Genomic DNA, 24,093 nt, shown 5'->3' with positions numbered 1-24,093 from the left:
TCCAGCAGAAGAATGGCTGCCCATAACAATGTAAGTGATATATCATAATGTTTAGTATCTTTGGCATTAGCTTTTGCAGCCCCTGGCATTCTAGTCACATATCCCTTTTAAAACATAGCTTCTAATTTTAAAGCTATGTTCATACAATGGATAATGACGGCTGCAGATAATAATCATGTTCATTATTTGCAGCTGTAATTATTAAAAAACAGCTGTCTTTTGGCATTAAAAAAATGTACAACATTATGCAACGGCTGCCTTTCAACATTATGATGGACATTATGAGGTAAGACCTATAAAACTTTTTAAACAAATGCTGATTTGGGGTCAGCTCACCTGCTGTATCCGCTCTCGGTGCACGGCAAAGCCTGGAGCCAGGGCAACACATGTGTAACACATAGTATCCGCTATACTGGTGCTGGATCTTTCCTTATAAAACTTTTTGTTTGTAAGCATTCCTAACAAACAGATACCAGGGCATGCAGCTGTAATTATTTTTAGCCAGTGACAGCTGTCCCCTACCTTCATCATCCATTGCAGAGCAGCTGCATGCAGCATAATCCAAACGTTAGTGAGAAAAAACTTGGTGTTTTTACACCAAGTGCACCAGCACGCATGAGGAAGAAGGAGCCTATCCTCCGAAATGTCCGCAGGACACCAGGTGGATGCTGGGTGATTGTTACAGCCTGTGAGCCAACTTTTACAAGCACCTTGAATAAACACATCTTTGCATGGACTTGTGACCAGAGTTTGTGGATTTCTTTCTGTAAGAGTCCAGATATACAAAGGGCATCGGTCCGGAGGTGCACAGGTAGCGGTATAAAAACACCAAGTTTTTTCTCACTACCGTTTGGATTATGTTGCATTGTGGAGGACATAGTGGAAGTCCTTAAGAGAGAATATATTGTTGGACATACGGTATATAGTGCAGCATTACTTTTATATGTACAGAGCAGAACGTCACCTGCTGCCAACTGCCATGTTCACTTCTGCGGCCATCACTTGTAAACATGCAGAAAAGGCATGAAGAAGCCTGTTGCCTGCCAGCATCCGAAGCCGCATACTTCATTGTGTGAACTGACAGGTTTTCTGCATCCGCTTTTCAGTGAATAGCGGCCACAGAAAACTGACAGTTTTGTCCGTTTTTTGGGGGCGCTGCTATGGATCTCGGAAGGAATACACATAGTATGTGTACACATGAATACACATAGTATACAGCAGCACCACGAAGGTTCTGTAGTAATCACGGCCGCTGTTGCAAATTGGTGTGTGAACATCGCTCTAAGATGTAATGCAAAAGGGTTTCACAAGGGCTTACTTTTCTTCTGTAGTATAGAGCATTTCGGTGAAAGGATCTTCATTTGATAAAAGCGGCTTTGGTGCCCGTTGCTTTATTTTTGAGTATCTCTACATTGTCCATGTTCATAATACGTTTGACCTCTTATTGTAATTTGAGGAGGGAGGGAAGGAATGGGATCTTTAATCCAATGTTGCAAAATAAACTTTTTTATTATTAGTAACACCAAATGAAGGCTATTAGATTGGTGGAGACCTGAACTAACTGAATTTTTGTTTGTATAGTGGAAAACACATTGTAAAGGTGAAGATAGGGTGTAACATTTCCATAGTTTTTTCAAGACTGACTGCGATAGATTTTGTATAAGAGGACAATACCATAAACCGTTTATGAGGTCCGTTTTTGATCTGTTACAGTACATGGGACAGTAAAAGCATATGTCGCTCTATGGATCATACAAGGTTGGGACTCCCTAAAGATTTTACTTGGGGTGGATTGGTGGAGTATACCCCAGCCCTCCAGGATTTTAGTAGATGCATCCCCATCGTGCAGTATAGTGCTTAATTTACACATTGCATAATATGCTAGGCCTTCCTGATCTTTTTACAGAAGCATTTTGTATAAGCTTGAATTTCCCCTTAGATCAATCAGCTTGTTGAAGTCAGAGGATTGGTTATTGGGATCATAGTGAGCTGCGTATGAGTGGACGTGGCTTCTAATCTGATAGAATTGCCAAATTTGGATCTACAAAAGAAGAGCCAGAGGAGCTAATCATATTTAGCTTGGATTTGATCCCAGGTCAGCATGCTGTCAGTATGTTGATCTCTTATATGCTTCAATAGATATATAAGTTTACCTCTCCATTGTGTAAAGAGTTTATCTTGCCTCCCTTGTGCCAACGATCGAAAAATCGTTGATGTGTTGTTGGTTGTTGACTTAGATCTGACCCTAAAATCATAATCAATCGTTCACTAATAATTTGCTAATTGTTCGCTGTAATTCCACATTCATTTGCTGTAATTCAACATTTGTTTACTAATTGTGCAGTGTATTTGAAATCATTCACTCTTTTGCTGGGATCAAACGGAGTAAACAATTACAGTAACGATCATCATAAGGATCGTAACTAACTACGATTAGTCTCAACTACCTCTTGACTCTCTTTCTGTGGAGTTATTGTAACCCCAATTATCTACTAGGGTAGATGAAGTCTAAGAGGGATCAAAGATGAAAATCTGAGATGCCCCTGGTTGAATTAGATTTTATAATTCTCTTTCTGTCCTTAAGTGAGTTAAGAACCACATTAAGGTCCCCCCCCCCCCACACACACACACACAGACACACAGACAGTTTTATTTCTGACCCTATCCTGGAGAATAAGGGACTCAAGATTGATGGAAAGGTGCGAGTTTAGAGTTATGTATAACATATATATATATATATATATATATATATATATATATATATATATATATATATATATATATTCTGTCTGCCTATTGGTGAGTCCATGTTTATTTGATGAATTAAACCTTCCCTGTCAGCATAAAAATTTGTGATTGAGCACTGCAGAGGTTTCTGAAGCAGGGTTACACCTCCTTTTCCATTTACAGCTGGAGAGCCCAAGACCTCACCTACCCATAGTTTCCTCATCCTGTTGAAATTTTGAATTGGCAGGTGCATTTAGTTTTTTTTAGACGGCGTAGAATTTGCACCTGGTTGGGGAGCACAAACCCTTACCATTCCATGATACGACTCTCATGGGTTAGTGTAATGGTATGCTAATATGGTACAAGACCCTGAGCTCTCACAGCAAATATGGTACAACAAAGAAGTATGGCAGCTAAACAAATAACAAATGCCAAACAAATGGTAATGACATCCAATAAGAGATAAATACATTTAAAAAAATCCATAAACAAACTAAGAAAATGAGAAGAATAAAAATCAGAGCTTCACTTTTTTCAAACATGAAGCAGTGGATTGTTCATCCATTCCACCAAAAGGATATAAGAAAAACATATCTCACAGGGATACTGCTTGTAAAGAAGCTAAAGAATCCTGTGAACATCTCTCCTTGATGGAGAGTTTTCTTCCCTAACATTATAGTAGCATAACTGATTAAAGTATAAAATCTGGTGGAGAAAACATATAGTTGCAACAGGACCTAGCAATGCATTGTGGCCCATTTAATAAGGCACAGGCCTTTCTCAAGCATTCAGAAAGGCCTGTCCTTTGTTAAACAGGCCGAAACACGTTGCAAATAAATGAACTATTTGGCTTCACAATACTACTTCTACTACAGATCGTGACTGTGCTTTGGAATTATCATCTGCGCTGATCTACTAAGTGGGGTTCTCTGTGGTCCAGTGATCCAGTGTGGGTCACACTTCTACATCCATACGCAAAATAGCCTGCTAATACAATAAAAATTGTTTCTATGTAGTAGCTGTTGCTACTACATTACTACATGAAGCCCATGTAGCAGAAGCACATAATCGGGATATAAAATAAAGAAAGTTTTACCTACTTCTTTGTTCTTATTTGGATGTCACCTTCGGTTAAGCAATCATTTGATCCCTGCATTCACGACTAATAATGGTCTATTATTTCTCATCTATTATTTTCCAAAAGGATGGAACAGAATGGGGGGGGGTTATTAGGGTATCTCTGTAGAAAAGCCTGTTGCGTGTGGGTATCATCCATTGGTAATAGCTACTGCATATCACATGTAGTGCTTCTCAGCAACATACAACACATGTATTAGCACCACCCATGATTTAAATCTTATTCCATTTTCCCATCCCTAAATATTTTTATAATCCTATACATTTTTTGCTGCTTTATTATAAGATTTTGTGTTTATTTCTTTATTGTACTTAGGCTTCTTTGACAATACATAATAGGTCAATAGTACATTCATTTTCTTCTCTTTTTTTATTTAAACTTGTGATATTTCATGCAGGAGCTAGCATTAAATAGAACAAGCAGCTTAACTGGTAAAAACAGTTCCTTAGAATAGAGCTTGGCTGATAGCATGCTAGGCGATATGACTTCAATAACACAGTGATAAAGCAGCCTCACAATTGGAATCCAAGCACAAGCAACACTGTTTTTCTGTCAAAAAGCAATCTATCTATGATTGGAGAGGCGAGAGTCTGGAGACTGAAAAATTAGATATCCCACAGGGCTGACTTGCGTACAGCTTTTACACTACTGCTGAGCTTGAGCTACAGGTATAGCAGTGCTGTCTGGAAGCAATGTGAATCCTTAGAGACGTATAACTTTTACATCATCTACTATTACTGACTACTTAAAAATAAAAAAAGATGACCTGAAGCTGCATGAAAAATGACAGTTATTTGCTGAAAAACAAAGTAATATTTATATAGAGGTTTTCTATTTTTATAAACAATGTTCAAGCAACATAAAATTTATGGAATATTTGTAGGTTTACAATGAAAAATCTATAGATTAAGAATCTTGGTGTAGCAGGGAATGACTGTATGCTCCAGAGGCCTAAATGAATGCTCCTGGGCTTTCATTCATAATCTTTATTAGTCCCCATCTACCATGTGCCATTTACTGTATGATACTTTTTTTTTTTTTTATGTAGTTTCAACTCCCTTAGGCACGACAGCTTAGGTGAAATTTCTGGCTCTGTATCCACTTTAGCTATGCTAGTGGTTTAAAAAAATACTCATACAATCATTATAACATTGATTTGCAAACCATACACATAAATAATGTCAGTATACTGTATATAACATATACGAACACATAATGCCATAAATCTAGATTAAGATTTCATCACCTTAACACGCATTTAATTTCAGGCACTTGAAAAAATCAAGCCACATAACCTTTCTCATTGAATGACTGAAGTATAAGAGCAGTTAAAATTTTATTGCTCTGCTCATTTAGGTGTGACTCGATAACCATAAAATATAAACCAGTAAGTGACATAACCATTTATTTCTGGCAAAATGGCATTCATTTGCATCAGAGGTTAAATGGAATATGACTTGAGATAACATTCCTGATGGAAGTATCCTTCTTTGTTTCCGTAGCATCTATTGCCTAGAATTAACACCTTGTCTCTAAAAAAATAATTAAAAATAAAATAATAATTGTATCAACAGAATTCAAGTAATTCGTAATTTTCTAATGTAGCCTGTGCGCTGGCACTTAAGGTATTCCTGTGGAGGATGTGTAGTAATATGTATGTCACATGCTCATCTGTGTGCAGTCATTTTATGGACAGAATGCCGGCCCAAGCTGCACTGACAGGACAGAGGAGCATTGTGGCAGGCCCTTAGCAACATAAGAAACGGGTGCATCAGAAATCATGTACTGGTAGTAAGTTACTTTACTTTAACACTTTATAGGCATTTTATAATTTTCAGAAGAAAAAGACCAAACCAGTTTAAGGAGTTGTCCAGCAGAAAATACTAATCTATGACACTCCACCACAGCTGCCAGTTCCCAGACCACCCGCTGTCCGCCACTCTCTGCCCTCATCCTCTTCTTTGCACCTTCTGCTGATTTGCAGTTTTGACAGAAAATAGCTGCTCAGCATAGATAGCACTATATGGTCTGTCTTGAGCGACCATTTTCAGTTCCAATGGAACGCCGCCTGAAGTTGTCAAGAAGAGGTCAGCGATGGACAGTGGGCTGCCTGAAAACCATCCGTTGTGGAAGAGTGGTGCGGTTAAAGCAAATGTACCATGAGGTACATTGCCATGTTTTTTTTTCACATGAATGGATTGGTGCCGGCACGGGGATTCCAGTGGTCCTTTTTTGAATCACCGTCCAGTTCTCATGTATGGTGCCGGTCTATTCGCAGGCCCAGCCTGTTATGAAGCACTGGGGGCGGGCCCATCCGCCCCCAGCATCACAATCTCCCCTCTGTGGCGCGGCTCCATTAGAATCAATGGAGCCACATCACAGAGGGGAGAGGGTTTTGGCCTGTCCACAGTGCTTCAAGGTGGGTTGGTTACAGGGAATAGACGGGCGCCATGTGCGGGAACTTCAGAAAAAGAACCACACCATCTGCATCGCATTGCTGGCGCTGATCCATTCATATAAAAAATACCGATTTTGATATACCTGATGGTACATTCTCTTTAGGTATACAGCACTGTTATGTCCTCCGCAGCTCCAGCTGCATCATATAGTAGAAGTTCATGCTGGACAACCCCTTTAAGGGCAGAGATGAGTGAATTAGTTGTCTAATCTTAATTAGCCTTTTCAGTTTTGTCTGAATTTTCGGGGATTTGATTTGGGAAAATAATATCAATATCAATATCTGAGAAAACGTCTGTTATAGCAGAGCAAATGCTTACAGTACATGTCAGCTGATCACTCACTTGTCAAAAGATAATCACTCCACATCACTCTGTGTAATAAAACAAATGCAGCCAATGGCACATTAAAGGAATGTCACTAATGATGCTCCTATAGTCCTGGCTAAGCGATTATTGATCTAGAAATCAGTGCTTGCTTACAGCGCTGGTCTGCCTTGCCTTTAAATTCACTAGTACATTTAGGCTATGGTGACCCAACCAGGTCGCGGAACAGTTGGTCTCAGAAAAGATCAATCCGACCGGCACTGCAATACCAATCGGATGATCTTTAGCGCTGCTGAGTTCTGATGCGGGCGCTCCATTATGTGAACTGATAGGGTTTTCTGCGGCCCCTATTCACTGAATAGCGGCCGCAGAAAACTGACGTCAGTTTTCTACAGCAGCACTAGGGATCCCAGATAGAGTGTATACTATGGCGGACATGTATCAATGGGCGTACAGGGGGTTTTCGGTGGAAAGTGCCGATTTGCGCATTATTTTATTCGCAAATGGCCGATTTGCGAATAAAATATTCGCAAATTGGCACTTTACGCCGGGTACACTGGGGGGCGGGGAGGGGGTGTGAAGGGGGCGGAACGGAGGGCGCGGACTCAAAGTCCGCGCGATTCACCATTCGTTATGCCAAAGATACGCCGAAAACCTACTCCAGTCCTCAGCTGGTGTAGGTTTTCGGCCGTGCGCACCAGGGGAGATGCGGGGACATTTTTAAGTCCGGCGTAAAAAACTTCGGACTTAATAAATGTCCCCCCTTGTGTATACACTCAGGGCGGGATTCCCTCAGCCTGCAGCACTACGTAAGTATCACAGAAATCACGGCTGAGGCAACGTTTTTTCAGCTCCGTTTAAAATTACGTCCGTTATTTTGAGTGTAAAATACCGCACATTATTTAGCAGCCTGGCCTCCCTAATGTGCAATGACTGGTGTTTGCACATTATTTAAATTTGGGGTTACTAATTGAAATTAGGGTGTGTCTTAATTGAAAAGTCCATTGAGCTCCTGAGCTCACTTCAAAGCACTGCTGGACTTTACGATGTACGGGTACGGCATGGGTCCTTAAGTAACAGAATTCCATGACGTACCTGTATGGCATGTGTCCTTAAGGGGTTAATATGTTATATAAAAGCAAAATCGCCTCCCAAAAATGCCTTTATATGATTATTTTGGCAAAAAAAAAATTGAGTAAATCTCAGCTTGTGGTACCAGGAAAGTCAAAGATGTGCCAAGTGTGTCTTTTACTACTTTGGGTGCATCTTACTGCAGCAGGCCTTTGTTTAAGAAAGATTTATGAAATACCAGTGCAAGGTGCATGAAGAGGTTCGGATCGACTTGAACCCGAACCCGGTTCGCTCATCTCTACTTATAACACATTTTTTTTTCTGTAATTTCTTTGGCAGCTTACTAGCGTATATGTGACTTTTTGATAACTTTTTATTACAATCATTTTGGATTTGATGTGACTAAAGCGTCAATGACTATAGTTACTATCAGCAGTTATGCCCCCTTTTTTTTTTTTACAATTATGCCATTTACCATGCAAGATCAGGAATGTGCTCTTTTAATAGTTTGGCCGATTACAATATTTATTTATTTATTTTTATTTTTAAAATTGGAATAGGGGGTACTTCATCGGGGTTTATAATGATATAAATTGAGCGAATACATGTCTCAGAATACTTCGAATGCTCCACAAAAAGAAAAAAATTCTGAGACCCAAAGAAAGGACGTACATCCAGAAAGTAAAATGAATATAAAACAATCTTTAGTAGACTTTATTAAAAATTTAGGCAAGAAGCAGACACTTGTAAAAAAAAATATGAATAAATAAGCAGTAACTGCACAATAAGTACCATGCTCAACAACATGAATGATTTAGGCTATGTTCACACTACGTAAATCTACGGCCGTAGTTCTCGCCGCAGAACTACAGCCGTAGATTTGTGGGGTGGAACATAGCATTATTTGCTATGGGATCCTGGCTGGAGCGTACACAGAACGTATACGCTCCGGCCGGTTCCCATACGGTGCCACAAACAACTGACAGGTCCAATGAATTCCGCCCGCAGAAGGACCTGTCAGTTCACACAGTGAAGCGAGTGGCTCCGGCCGCTTGCTTCACTCTGTGCTATGGGAAGCTCTGATGCGGGCGCGCGCTGATGCGCCCGCATCAGAGCTCCACGGAGCAAAGATCATCCGGCCGATACTTAAGTCCGGAGTCACGGAACGGCCGGTCTCATACGTAGTGTGAACATAGCCTTAAAATGTAAATACAGAGAGGGGACGGGTTCCAGCAACATGCTTCCTATTCCTCAAGAAACCCCTGAAGATATTAGCAGCATGTTAAGGAATGCCTGGGGCAGGGCTGGGTGCCGGAAATGTGACTCCTCTCTGCAGCAGAAGAGGAAATTCCTATTAATTTGGGTAGCGCAAATAATGGATGTACAGGATCATTTTTTAAAGGTTTTTAAAGAGCACACAAGAGGAGAGCAAAGAGGACGTCTTGTGAGGATTGGCAGTTAGATCATAAGTGTATGGAAGGGACACTTTGTGGACAGTTTTTTTGCAATGAGTTTGGACCTGGGGTGTCTGAACTCACTGATATGGGGTCTCAATAAGTGATGGCACATTCCAAAGCACTTTTCTTTCTTACTGTTTGGGAACACTCACTTTTATTTTCCCTGGGCCTCTGACTAAGTAGACATGAGCAGGTCCAAGAGGTAATAGTGATATAAAATATCATAAAATGTATTAAAAGAATTATGCCAGCGACACAACACGTTTCGAGACCGGTCCGGTCTCTTTATCAAGTGTCTAAGACCGGACACTTGATAAAGAGACCGGAGAGGTCTCGAAACGCGTTGTGTCGCTGGCATAATTCTTTTAATAAATTTTATGATATTTTATATCACTATTACCTCTTGGACCTGTGCCTGTTTTACCCGCCTTGGAGTGGAGGAGGATACTGACTGTCTTTAATCCCTGTGGGGATTAGTCGGGAGTGGATGCGGTTCATTCACATGCTATCAGTAAGAGTTGTGCCTTACATCAGCCTACTCAGGTGAGAGTTCTATGTGCTTACTTTCACCACTTCAGCCCTGTCTGAGTTACGCTATGGAGCGCTGTCTTATATTTTGTTTGTAAGTAGACATGAGGAATTTATAAAAAATCTGGCAGGATATCCAGACAGTTCACAGGCTACATCCTCATCTACTTAATGCATTTTAAGTCACTGTTTGTGTCATATGGTGCATCAACTTTCTGCAACCTTGAATCCCTGTCTGGAGAAGCTAACTAGTACTGTAAGTTGGATTCTTGGTTAAATTTAAAGTGACAGCTCAGGTGGAAGTCAGGAGCAAGACATTCTCTCCCTAAGCTTGGTTGAAGAGAGGCTAACTATCCACAACTAGAGATAAGCGAACCTCGAGCATGCTCGAGTCTATCCGAACCCGAACTTTCAGCATTTGATTAGCGGTGGCTGCTGAAGTTGGATAAAGCCCTAAGGCTATGTGGAAAACATGGATATAGTCATTGGCTGTATCCATGTTTTCCAGACAACCTTAGAGCTTTATCCAAGTTCAGCAGCCCCCGCTAATCAAATGCTGAAAGTTCGGGTTCGGATGGACTCTAACCCGAACCCAGTTCGCTCATCTCTATCCACAACCCTTGCAAAAGTCTTCTGTCCCAGAGCAAAAGAATATGGCTTGAAGAGGTCCATTTATTTTTATTTTTTATGGCATCTTTGTACACTTTATGCATTTAACACTGCACTTTTGATACACGTGGGTCACTGAGTTGTACTTGGGCTTTAAAAAAAATCAACCTAAAGTCTTTTGTAGGCCATTCCTGGTCATGTATTCCGCTCTAATGGCCATCATCTGTGGAAACAAGGCAGTTGAAGTTAGAGATAGAGATTTCATTTGGAGAATTAGAAACATTTGAACTTTTGAACCAGCTGAGAGTAAATCTAGATCTGAATAATAATTTATGGAAAAATAAAATCAGTTTGGAATTTTTAACTACAGAATTACCAGTTTTTAGAAACACTTTGTAAGATCCTGAAAATTATTGAAATGATTGTATAAATGGTCAATTACTTAGCTCTTTGCAATTAATGCTTTTTAACATGGAGTAAATTACAGCACTAGACCATTTTAATATAAGGTCAAATGGCTGAGGTGAACATTTTCTAGCTTCTGGCCATGAACATGCTACTTTTAGATGCAAAGTACTTTATGTAGCCCAGGTTGCAGATATATTCTCTGTGTTAATTAAATGGCATGCTGTGAAATGAGGGAAGATGAGAAAGGAGAATTTTCTGAAGGTTCAATAATGTTTAAATGAAAGCATTTGCTTGATAAAGCCTTGTATAGTATTTTATCTTTCTATGGCATACATAGATAGATAGATAGATAGATAGATAGATAGATAGATAGATAGATAGATAGATAGATAGATAGATACGTTATTCAGCTGTTTTCATAATATCCATATTTTAGTAAGAATTATTCATGAAAAAACAAACAAAAGAAATTAAATCTTCTTGTCATTAAGCATTCATAGATGGCCAGAGAGACATGTACAATCAACTCATTGTACAATGGAACAAATACTGTATGCAAATCTAGACTCACCAGAACACTGGCAGGGACACTGCACTGGGCATCTGGATCAATTGACAGACCCAACTGGTTTTGTGATGCATTGTGAGCTGAACTACTTGACTCTGTCACTCGACCTTGATGGCCATGGTCTCTGACAAAATATTGGTATATTATGTTAGTCCTGGCTCAGTGAGCAGTACAAAGCTCTTTATGAATAAAATGATACATATTTCAATAGCCAGTTTTCAATGAAGAATTGTGAAGCATTTTGTCAATCTGCAGTTCAAACATGTTTAACCCCTTAGCGACCCATGACGTATCTGATACATCATGGTGCCGCGGGGGGTGTTCAGAGCGGGGTCCCGCCGGGACCCCGCTCTGAACGGCGCTGATCCTGGCTGACATGTGCAGCCGGGCAGTGCTTCTATTAGCCGACACGGGTCCCGTTGCTGCGCCAGCTAATTAAGCCTCTAAGTGCAGCTGTCAAACCTGACAGCTGCACTTAGAGGCTTAGATCCACACATCCCTGGTGTCTAGTGGGACGGATCTCCCCCCCGCGATGCGATAGCGGGGGGGGAGATCCGTTCTTCTGCCCGTGCCGGTCCTCAGCGTCGGAACGACGCTGATCCCGGCTCGGCAATACATTGCTATGGTCTGCAGCAGGCCATAGCAATCTATGACCGATCTAATCGATCTTTGCTGTGTATATACACAGCATTGATCTCTATGAGAGATCATTGCTGTTTATATACAAGTCCCCCAGGGGGACTTCTAGTTAAAGTAAAAATAAAAGTAAAAATGTTTTTTTATTAATAAAAAAATCCCCTCCCCTATTAAAAGTCCAAATCACCCCCCTTTTTCCATTTTATAAATATAAATAAATAAACAAATAAACAAACATGTTTGGTATCGCCGCACGCATAATCGCCCAAACTATTAATTAATCACATTACTGATCTCGCACGGTAAACGGCGTAAGGGCAAAAAAATTCCAAAGTGCAAAATTGCGCATTTTTGGTCACATCAAATCCAGATAAAATGTAATAAAAAGTGATCAAAAAGTCATATATGTGCAATCTAGGTACCGATAGAAAGAACGCATCATGGCACAAAAAAATGACACCTCACACAGACGCATAGACCAAAGGATAAAAGCGCTGTAAGCATGGGAATAGAGCGATTTTAAGGAACATATATCTGTTAACAATGGTTTGAATTTTTTACAGGCCATCAGATAATATAAAAGTTATATATGTTACATATCGTTGTAATAGTAATGGTAACGAGGAACATGCATAACCAGTCAGTTTTACCATAGGGAAAATGGCCTAAATGCAAAACTCCCCGAAATCAAAACAAATTCCTTTTTTTTTCAACTTGACAGCGCAAATTATTTTTTTCTGGTTTCGCAGCATATGTTATGGAAATTGCCTGTCATTGCAAAGTACAATTGGTTTTGCAAAAAATAAGCGCTCATATACATCTCTAGGTGAAAAAATGCAAGTGCTATGGACTTTTAAACATAAAGTGGAAAAAGCAAAAGTGCAAAAACGAAAATTGGCTTTGACCTTAAGGGGTTAAATATAAATAAATAAAATAAAATAAAAATAACAATTATATATATATAGTTTGTATCAAATTTACTATACCATGTGTTTTTGTTATATTCCAGAGCAATAAATAAGTACATCCTAGTTTAAATTACAGTTAACACCTGAAACATTGGGAATAACAGGCTTTACTTAATCTTCCTTACATTAAGTTAAATAATCTATCTGGGCACCATAATATTGCATACAAAAAGAGAAAACATGCTGACTTGTTAATTCCTTTGCAAAATCAAATGTAGAAATCATTGTAATCTATGTAATCATTCTGTTTAGGCTATGTTCACACTAGGTTTTTTTTAGGTGAAAATATTTCCGTATTTTGGTCATTAGGGTGGTAAAAAAAGATCATGATCTGCATTTCGGCCTAAAACACATTATGTGAATGGACCCTTCATTAGAAAGGTAAGGCCAATTTAAAGTGTACACTATTTATTTCCTGCCTGTTTTGTATAGATCAGTGCAGGAAGAAGCAGTTTACGCTTGTTGGTACAGTTCTTAAGGGAACCATGTGGTGACCAGTGAGTTCCATGCATGAGAATTGTTCTGATAAACAGGACTCATGCAGGGAACTTGCATCAGATGGTTACATCTGTTAATATACAGCCCAATCTGAGTCCCCTCACACCAATTTTTGCAGAATGATCAAGAAACCAACTCTAGAACAAAGTGAGCTTGCATGATTGTTCTAACAGTGACCATAGTCGGACTGCAGCTCTATTATATCTAGAACATGGCAATAATATTAATGTAGTAGGGCTACAGTACCTAGAGAAAGAGACCAAAGCCCAACCACATGACCAAATACCCTGGACACAGAAATGAGAGAAAGGAGAGCACTGGGCAGAAGACTAGAGGGGAATCAAAGTTACATGAATATTATTGAAAAGATTTCCAAGGATATTGTTGACCACTAAAACAATATCAAGAGTTGTGTAACTATGATCCATGGACAGCCAAGGAAACATTCCAGGGAACTAAGGAAATTAACTAAATTGAATATTACATTTTGAAACTATGGCTCATATGACTCTATGTTCACACACCGTCAAAATGATGTCTGTTTTTATTGGACGTTTTATTGGAAGTAACTAAATTATGTTTTTAAACAAAGGCCATTATTTTAGACCTTTATTATAGCCTTTTATTTTAGAATAACAGCCATTGTTGTAAAATAATATCATGTCACCCAAAGTTATACCATGTACTCCTTACTTATTAAGAGCCTAGGTGAGTTCCTGATTGGTTCCCAGTCCATACGCTTTAACTGATCAACTGTTTGTTTGTTTTTTTAATTGGTCATTTACTTTACTGAAGAAGTCAGTCACCATGGGACAGAAGCATAGGCAAAGGGGAAAATTAAACAGCACCCACCATTAACTGTCATTGTGTATGTGTGTGTGATGTGATTTTTTTAGAATGTCAAACAGAAAAAGGCATTCAAATCCTTTAAAGGAAGCACAGTGCGCATATCAGTAGTACCAAGATTATAGTTTTTATGGCACACTTGCAGTATACGGCTATGTTCACACTACATAATTTTCATTATTATCATGGCCGTTGTAACAATGATTACTACAGAACTTACATAGTGCTGCCTTCTAAGGAATCCCGGCCAGTGAGTAGTATACACTTCAGACGGGATCTCTAGCGGCACAGCAAGAAACTAACATGTTAGTTTTCTGTGGCCTCTATTCATTGAATAGTGGCCGCAGAAAACCTGTCAATGCACACAATGGAACATGTGGCTCTGGCTTTATGCTCCATTGTGGGGAATTCGGATGCGGGCATGCACGGATATGCCTGCATCTGAATTCAGTGGGAGTGAAGATCATTCGTCCGGCACTGTAGTACCGGCCAGGATGATCTTCTCTGACACCGACCGGTGTTTTACGCCATGTGAACATGGCCTACAGCCGTTTTCCAGATATATATATTTTTTAGAATGCTTAACAGAAAAAGGCACAAATCAGTAGCATTGAACATGATTTTTGTTATGGCACACTCACAGTTTACAGCTGTATATCCTGGCTCTACAGTTCATACACTGCAGCCTATTGCTGACACTTCTTAATCTCTGCTTTCCATACTTAGCCCTAACAAGGGCTTTTGGGGTCCCCTTCCTACCTAACTTCACCTAAAAGCTAACTTTTCCTGGTATACTGAGATTCCATTTAATGGCTTCTTAGATTACACATGGGTGTATATTGAATGACTCCTGACCAAAATTGAGAAAATGGGTTAATTTTCTTTGAAGTCTTCTTTTTAAAAAAAAAAAAAATATATACTACAGTTAAAAGCGACTCTGTACCCACAATCTGACCCTCCCCCCCAAACAACTTGTACCTTCGGATAGCTGCTTTTAATCCAAGACCTGTCTTGGGGTCCATTTGGCAGGTGATGCAGTTATTGTCCTAAAAAATACTTTTAAACTTGAAGCCAGTGCAAAATGGGAGTATCTGTGCCCTAACTTTGCACAACCTCTCTGTCCCTCCTCCCCACTCTCTTCATCATTAGGAATGCTCCAGGCAGATTGCATCCTATTCCCCACCTGTGGCAGCCCGACACATGGGCTGGAACGTTTAGGACCTGTGCAATGTTCAGCATGGAGAAAATGTTTCAGTGGCATTCCTAATGATGAAGAGGGTGGGGAGGAGGGGTGGTGCAAAGTTAGGGCACAGATAATCCTGTTTGGAACGGGCTTCAAGTTTAAAAGTTGTTTTTAGGGCAATAACTGCATCACCTGCCAAACGGACCACAGGACAGATCTTGGAATAAAAGCAGCTATCCAAAGGTGGTTTGGGGGGGGGGCAGATTGTGGGTACAGAGTCGCTTTAAGGCTTATTTTTTTCAGGGTTTGGTATGGATGTTGTACCATGTTTCTGTGTTATTATAATATTTAACCCCTTAGGGACCAAGCCTGTTTGGGCCTTAATGACCAGGCTCATTTTTCAAAATCTGACCTGTCTCACTTTATGCGCTTATAGCTTAGTGATGCTTTAACGTATGCTAGCGACTCTGAGATTGTTTTTTCGTAACATATGATACTTTATGTTAGTGGCAAAATGTGGTCACTGTCTTGTGTGTTTTTTGTGAAAAACATCAAAATATAATGAAAAATTTGAAAATTTTGCACTTTACGAACTTTGAAATTCTTTGCTTCTAAAAAAAAAGGCACATGACAATCAGTTAGTAAGTCACATTATCAATATGTCCTATTTATTCTGGCTTCATTTAGTAAACATATTTCACTTTTTTAGGGTGTTACGGGGCTTAGAAATGTATCAGCAAATTATCAAATTTTCATTAAATTTCCAAAACTGATTTTTTCAGGGACCAGTTCTTTTTTTAAGTTGATTTAGGAGGCTTGTATGCTGGAAAACCCCATAAGTGACCCCATTTTGGAAATTAGACACCTTAAAGAATTAATCTAGGGGTATAATGAGCATTTTAACAGTACAGCGGCTGGAGGAAAGTATTCACAATTAGGCCGGAAAAAAATGGAAAATAGAAATTTTTACTGGTGTTTACTGGCTTTATGGGGTGGTTATGGGTAATCTTGGGGTGTTTACTGGCTATCTAGGGGTGGTTACTGGCTGTATGGGGGGGTTATGGGGTGTTTACTGGCTTTATGGGGTGGTTATGGGTAATCTTGGGGTGTTCACTGGCTATCTAGGGTGGTGACGGGCAATCTGGGGGTGTTCACTGACTATCTGGGGTTGCAACGGGCAATCTGGGGTGGTGAAGGGAAATCTGGGGTGGTGACGGGCAATCTGGGCTGGTTGCGAGCAATCTGGGGTGGTTGCAAGCAATCTGGGGTGGTTGCAAGCAATCTGGGGTGGTTACAGGCAATTTGGGGTAGTTACAGGCAGTCTGTGGCAATCTGGTGGTTACGGGCAATCTGTGGTGGTTACGGGCTGTCTGGAATGGTTATGGGCTATCTGGGGGGGATACGGGCAATCTGGGGAGATTACGGGCAATCTGGGGAGATTACGGGCAATCTGGGGAGATTACGGGCAATCTGGGGTAGTGACATGCAATCTGGGGTAGTGTCAGGCAATCTGGGGTGGTGATGGGCAATCTGGGGTGGTGACGGGCAATCTGGGGTGGTTATGGGCTGTCTGGGATGGTTATGGGCTGTCTGGGGTGGATACGGGCAATCTGGGGTGGATACGGGCAATCTGGGGAGATTATGGACAATCTGGGGAGATTACAGGCAATCTAGGGTGGTTACAGGCAATCTGGGGTGGTTACGGGCAATCTGGGGTGGTGACGGGCAATCTGGGGTGGTGAAGGGCAATCTGGGGTGGTTACAGGTAATCTGGGGTGGTTACAAGTGATCCAGGGTGGTTACGGGTAATCCAGGGCACTTGACTTTGGTGACAGGCGTAAAAAAGCACCATTTGGAACAAGCGATCAGTGGTATATAGTATATACCGCTGATCACTTGTGCTGGGACCACACCGGGTGGTCACGATCATTGCCCCATGCTCTCCGCCACCTCCGGTGGTGGAGAGAATGAAGCTTTGATCATTTTTAGGAATCCATTACTGTGAACAGAGTCTGTTCACAGAGATGGCGGCGGCCATCTTGGATCAGATGGCCGCCCTGGGAGGGGAGGGTCAGTGACCAGGTCACTAGGGTTAATTCTGGGGACAGTGGGGGACATGTTCGCATCTCCTCTCACTGTGGATTCACGGTGAAAAGAGATGAAAGCGTTCAGCTGCGCTGGCAATGTCTATTACCGGTGGCTGCTGTTATACTGGTAATAACGGCGATCGCCGGTGAGGGGACTGGCCGGGACTGACCCCACACTCTGCCCCAACCTCCGGTAGCTGAGAGGAGGGGGCTGCGGGCATTACCGGTGCCGCTGCACTATTCTCCACCATCGCCATAAAGAGCTGATGGCAGCAGAATAGAGCCTATTAGTGATCGCCATAAAAATCTGTATCGGCGGTCACTAATAACATAATAAATATATTCTCTGGGTCGGTACGGTTACGGCGATACCACATTTGTATATTTGTACTATTTTCACTTTGGCGCAATAGAAACTATCTTCCTAGCAAAAACCCACAAAAACTGTCGCCGCATTGCAAGATCCATAGCGTTCTCATCTTTTGCGCGACAGAGCTGGTTTTGGGCTTATTTTTTGCGGGAAGATCTGTAATTTCTATTGATACCAAGTTTTATATGTATATGACTTTTTGATCTCTTTTATGACGTATTTTCTAAAGTGGATTGATAAAATACAGCTATTCTGGTACTGTTTTTTTGTATTTTTTTACAGCGTGTGTCGTGCGATATAATTATTGATATAGTTTTATAGATTGTGTCGTTACGGACGTGGCGATTCCAAATATGTATATGATTTGTGTTTTTGATCACTTTTATATCACGTTTTATTGGGTATGGGGAATGTAATGCATCTTTATTATTTGGGGGGCTGGGGGGGCTGTGTTGTGTTTGGTGCACACTTTTTTCACTTTTTTTACTTTTACAGTGTAATTAGGCTGGGTTCACACTATGTATATTTGAGGCTGTATTTGTGAGGCTGTATAGCAACCAAAACCAGGAGTGGATTGAAAACACAGAAAGGCTCTGTTCACATAATGTTGTAATTGAGTGGATGGCCATCATTTAATGGCAAATATTTGCTGTTATTTTAAAACAACGGCTGTGGTATTGAAATAATGGCCGTTATTTACTGTTATATGGCGGCCATCCACTCAATTTCAACATTGTGTGAACAGATCCTTTCTGTGTTTTCAATCCACTCCTGGTTTTGGTTGCTATGAGGACCTGACATGAGGACCAAATACAGCCTCAAATATACATAGTGTGAACCCAGCCCCCAAGTACTTACAGTGTACTTTTACTAGTGTAAAATTCTTTGATCACTGATACAATACATTGCAGTACCTGATGTACTGCAATGTATTGTATCATGCCTCATGCTGACAGGCAATAGCCACAGCCACCCCTGTCAGCATCAGGCATCTCCATGGTGACCCCAGGGACCTTCATTAGGACCCCGGGATCACCATGGAGACATCGGGACCCCGGACGGTGCCGCGGGACATCGTGATCATGTAAGTGGACCTGCGGCGCCGTCCGGGATCCACCGGAACCCGTTAGATGCCGCTGTCACGCTTTGACAGCGGCATTTAACGGGTTAAACTGCCTGGAGAGGAGAATCCTCCGCTCCGGGCAGTTACAGGAGGGTGTCAGCGGTCACACTGACCGCTGATCACCCGACCTGCAGCCGCCGCCGGCGGTAATTTATTCCGATGCGCCCGCCGTTAAAAGGCGTACGCATCGGAATAAAGCCCATTAGTGGCCGCCGTGAATATGCGTGCGGCGGTCACTAAGGGGTTAATGCTTAGATTATGTTGCCTTTACATGGATAAACTTTGATGGTAAACAGCACTACTGGTATTATAAAAACAAAACACTGTCTGCTGGGATTGTAGTTGTAGGACAAAATGCAGCATTTGTCATGTCTCAGCGGAGAACTGTCAGTGTTTTCAGCTATATGACTACATAAAGGAATTTGTATTACTTGACCTTTAGATGTATTCTGTTAGAAAAAAAAACCTTTTAGAAATGTAATTTTTAATATTCCGATTATAGTTTTATAATGTGGAAAGCATCTAATATTATTTGATTGTGAACAAATACCAACAAATGTCATCACACAGAATCAGTCCAGAGTTTTCTTGTAATTACAATTAAACTTGCTTCCTCTACTTTTCTAATTAATATAGCTATAACAGTTTATCCATAAAACAAGGGTGGCCATTTTATATAGGCCCCAACAAGAAGTACGACCTTATGCTAATGTGTAGTAAAAACAAGGCAGTGATAACTTTAGTTGTTTTAATGTTTCAAATTAATTCTAAGGTTGTTTCTTTGTGAGACGTTTCTCTTTATATTAGTAGTAAATCATGATTGATATATTCAACAATTGTGGAAAAAACTTTTATGAATTTTTTTTTGTGAAGAATGATAATCATACCACATAAATATTACACATTTACAATATGTTCACTTTGTTATGATACTTTTTCTTTTTTTTCTTTTTTTTAGGAAATAAGAGGATTTTGAAGTTTAGCAACACATTTTGCTAAACTTTGGGGAAAAAAGTGGATTTTCCATTTTCAGTAATTCATATTTTTCTTTAACATATTAGAAAATATTAACAGAAAAACTCAACTCAATAATTATTATTAGTAATGAGCGAATAGTGAAATATTCGATATTCGTACGAATATCTCCCTGATATTCGACTATTCGATCGAATATTCGATCCCAATAAAGTCTATAGGAACAAATATTCGATTATTGAAAAACATCTATTCGACCACTTGAAGGTTCACCAAGTCCACAATGACACCTCAGGGAAAGGGAAGGGGGATTTGAACGCTTATCTAATATTTATCAAATATATGGCGTACTATTCGATAATATTCAATACTATCGAATACCTTACTATTCGATCGAATATCTATTCGATCCAACAGTATTCGCTCATCACTAATTATTATGCCAAAATCTGCAGGGTATATTATTTATAAGACTTTATCAACATATTTACAGTTATGTTTAGACATATATACTGGTGTACTTTAAGGATAACTACTATGGTTGTTTATTAGCTTTTTGGAGCATTTTAATGCATGATTGGTGTAGATTTTTGGATACGCATATGCATATCCAGTTATGTCTTGCAATTTATAAAAATATTTAAAAGTTGATTAACCAAGATCAAATTCAGGCTATGTTCCTACACAGTATTTTTGCTCAGTATTTTGCTCAGTTTTTTTTGCAACCAAAACCAGGATTGTATTGAAAACACAGAAGGGCTATGTTCACATACTGTTGCAATGGATGGCCATCAGATAGTTGCCATTTTTTTTAAAACATGTATATTTGCCATTGAATGGTGTCCATCCACAAAATTTCAACAGTGTGTGAACATAGCCTTTCTGTGTTTTCAATTTTCTCCTGGTTCTGGTTGCAAAATACTGAACAAAAAAATACTGAGCAAAAATACTGTGTGGGAACATAGCCTTAACAAAAAATTCAAAATAGAGTTATGTTACCACACCATCAAAATGATATTTGTTTTTATTAGATGGCCCTAATTTTTTGACAAATAACAGCTGTTGATTTAAAATAATGTCCATTACTTGTCGTTAAATTACAGCCTTCAAATAAAAACAGCCTTTATTTTAACAGTGTTTTAACATAGCCAAAATGTGTAAAAAAAAAAGGCCATATTATATCCCAAACAAGTATAGTTTATTTTATTGAATTCAATGGACACAATGGATGTAAAACTGATGTGTTTTGAGGTGCTATGTTTTATGCCTCAAAACGTACCAAAACTGCCTAAGGTTATGTTCACAGAAACTATTCCAATAATGGCCATTGTTACTGGAAAGCCATCATGAAGTGGCAAATAACAGCCATTTTAAAATAACAGCCGTTATGTACCGTAAATTACGGCTGTCCAATATTCTTACAGTGTGTGAAAGTCACCCTGTTTATAAACTGGCTCATTTTCAACTGGAAACATTTATTTTTGTTACCTTTCTTCTTGGCTAGCCATTTTCTGAGATAAGTGGCGCAAGTTAGCTTTACACGAAAACACATGATTTTGTGATACCATATCAGGCAATATACAGGTGAAAAGATAGTCACTCAGTAGTTGTGATGTGAAGCCTCTCAAAGGTTTTGCTAGCATGTTGCATTAATGTATTCATTTTGCTATGTGAAAAATTCCAGTTCAAAATTTGCAGATAGGGTTGGACACATCTGTATGGGACATGCAGTGTCTGATAAAGGCATCAAGCAAAACTAGACTTCTACTGTTTATGCAGTACACTTGACAGTAAAAGTAAAGAGCTATTTATATCCTTTTTGCCTGGAGGCTTTACTCTATAAGAAGCATTCAGAATATAATCTCTTCTTGAACTCTTGAAACTTATTTATTGGAATCCTTACTGAAATATTAATAACAAGCAATATGTCAGCCTTGCTTAAAATTTTAGCATACTGCACATGCACTAGCCAAACAATTTATCCGGTTAATGTATAAATGCTTATGTCTGTTAGATATTTCGGGACATGTGCCATAAAATTAACTGAAATATTTTTAGATTTAAAATAACGGTGCACTGGATTTCAGCTGTTTGCGATATATACTGTGTTCTATATCCCAGTCATATCTTAATATCCTATGTAAAAGTAGTTTGCAATCCATTTTTCATGCTTGTGATGATTTATTGGCCCTTGGGACGGCAAGGAAAGTCATTATCTGTTTGTTAGGTTCTGTCACTATGTTCTGTTGAGCAGATAAAAACTTCCTTATTTTCCTTTTGTTCCCTTTATCATTCGATTATGTAAACAAGAAATGTATAAAATATATTCTTTTAATTAATGTATTTTTTTTAAATGTAAAAGAGATATAAATTATATGCTTAAGGCTATGTTCACACTAAGTAAAAAAAAAAAAAGAAAAGAAAAGTGTCCACTTTATTTTTTTAAAATGGTGTCCCTTATTATAGCATTTTAATTGACCACAATGGAATGCATTGAAGTCAATGGAATGACAGACGTCTAATACACAGCGTATTAAATGTCGGACGTTGTTTGTGCAGACGTCAAAATAATGATCATGACAATTATTTTCAGGGGCCTTTTGCAGTTTTTCAGTTGATCACACACAGTTTTTTGTTTCTCACCATCATTTTACTGATTTACTATTAAATTTAATGGACTTCAATTAAAGACACACCCAAAGAGCAATTAATTGACCCAAATTAGAACAATGTACCAACAGCTGTCATTGCACTGATGGGAGACAAAACTGTGAAATGATGGATGTAATTTTGAACTTAAAATGACGGGCATCATTTTTCCTTTTGAAAAATTCACACATAGTATTTCCATCAGTCTTTATCAACCTACCCTTAAAGTGATTATAGTGACTTATGGGTGTATTCTCACAATATTTAAAGACTCACTTTACTTCACATATAACATGCATGTTAATAAATAACCACTTGATTTTAATTATACAATAATTATAATAATTAATATAATAGATAATAGATTAATTTAACAGTACTAAGGCTGGGTTCACATTATTGAAGGACAATATGTTCAGGAAGGATGTATGTCAGCATACTGGCAGATATGTATGCCCAATGTCGGACAGGGGTATCTGGGGCCCACCAGAGGAAATGATCCTGGGGGCTCACCAATGAAGAACCAGTGAGAAACAACATGTCAGTGTTAATGCAAGCTCTAAAACTGTTGGCCCACCGGAGGATCCTCCAGTCCTGTGGTGGGCCAGTCCGATACTGGGTATGCCAACCCATTGAGTCCAGTAGACTAAGTATAGTTTACTATTAGGTATGTTAAGTCTTTCTCCTAACATACACTGTTATTTTGTGTAAGGTCATGCTGAGGCAATTCAAAGAGTTTCCATGCTCCCGGCATAATATTGATACATCATGCCGGGCATTGAAATAGTCAATTACAGTGCTTCCCTGTCCATAGGGCCCATAATTTAAAAGACATGTGAATAAGCCCTTAGCCTTAGAGACTGGCTGAGTGGAAGGTGCCAGCCCACTTAACCAATCACTGACTAACCAAGCACGGACAGCAAAGCAGCCAATGATTGGCTGTGCTTGCGGTTAAAAAAAAAAAAAAAAAAGAGGATTTCAGGGAAGTGCGGACAGGTATGTATTGATTTGTTAAAGGGGAACTCCCCGTAGAGGTTAAAAAAATGAAACTTCTGCAGAAGCATATAGCATTACTTACCTGTTTATCCCAGTATTGAAACTACCAAAAATCCATTAGCTTAGAGGTTTTTTTGCTCTGTATTGTGTCTGTCCTTCTTGGTTTAGCATTTCCCAGAATGCAATGTTTTCCCTCAGCTGATCATCACAGTCCCCCACCCACACAATCAGTAAAATTAGTGCAGCAGCTGCTTCTGGTGGGTCAGAGATGGTGAATCACTCAGGGGATTGGGTTATCCAGCCAAGCCTCCTGTGATATCACGCCCTGTCCCCTGTCTGCATCATCAGCAAACACACACAATGTGAGACAGAGGCATGTAAGATTTGTCTCCTAAGGGGGGATAGCAGCAGGAGCAGGAGACAATGTGAATTGACACAGGGGCCATTTTTTTCACTTCCTGGATGTCTATCAG

The 24,093-nt window shown here is 39.6% G+C and overlaps 1 protein-coding gene across 1 annotated transcript in view; it reads left to right on the top strand.

Moving 5' to 3' along the window:
• Positions 1 to 24,093, top strand: part of GRID1 (glutamate ionotropic receptor delta type subunit 1) — a 907,710-nt gene that overhangs the window by 798,712 nt on the left and 84,905 nt on the right. The window lies entirely within an intron of this gene.

This window comes from Dendropsophus ebraccatus, chromosome 8, assembly GCF_027789765.1.
Source record: "Dendropsophus ebraccatus isolate aDenEbr1 chromosome 8, aDenEbr1.pat, whole genome shotgun sequence".
Taxonomy (NCBI): domain Eukaryota; kingdom Metazoa; phylum Chordata; class Amphibia; order Anura; family Hylidae; genus Dendropsophus; species Dendropsophus ebraccatus.
This window is presented reverse-complemented; position numbering and strand designations above follow the sequence as displayed.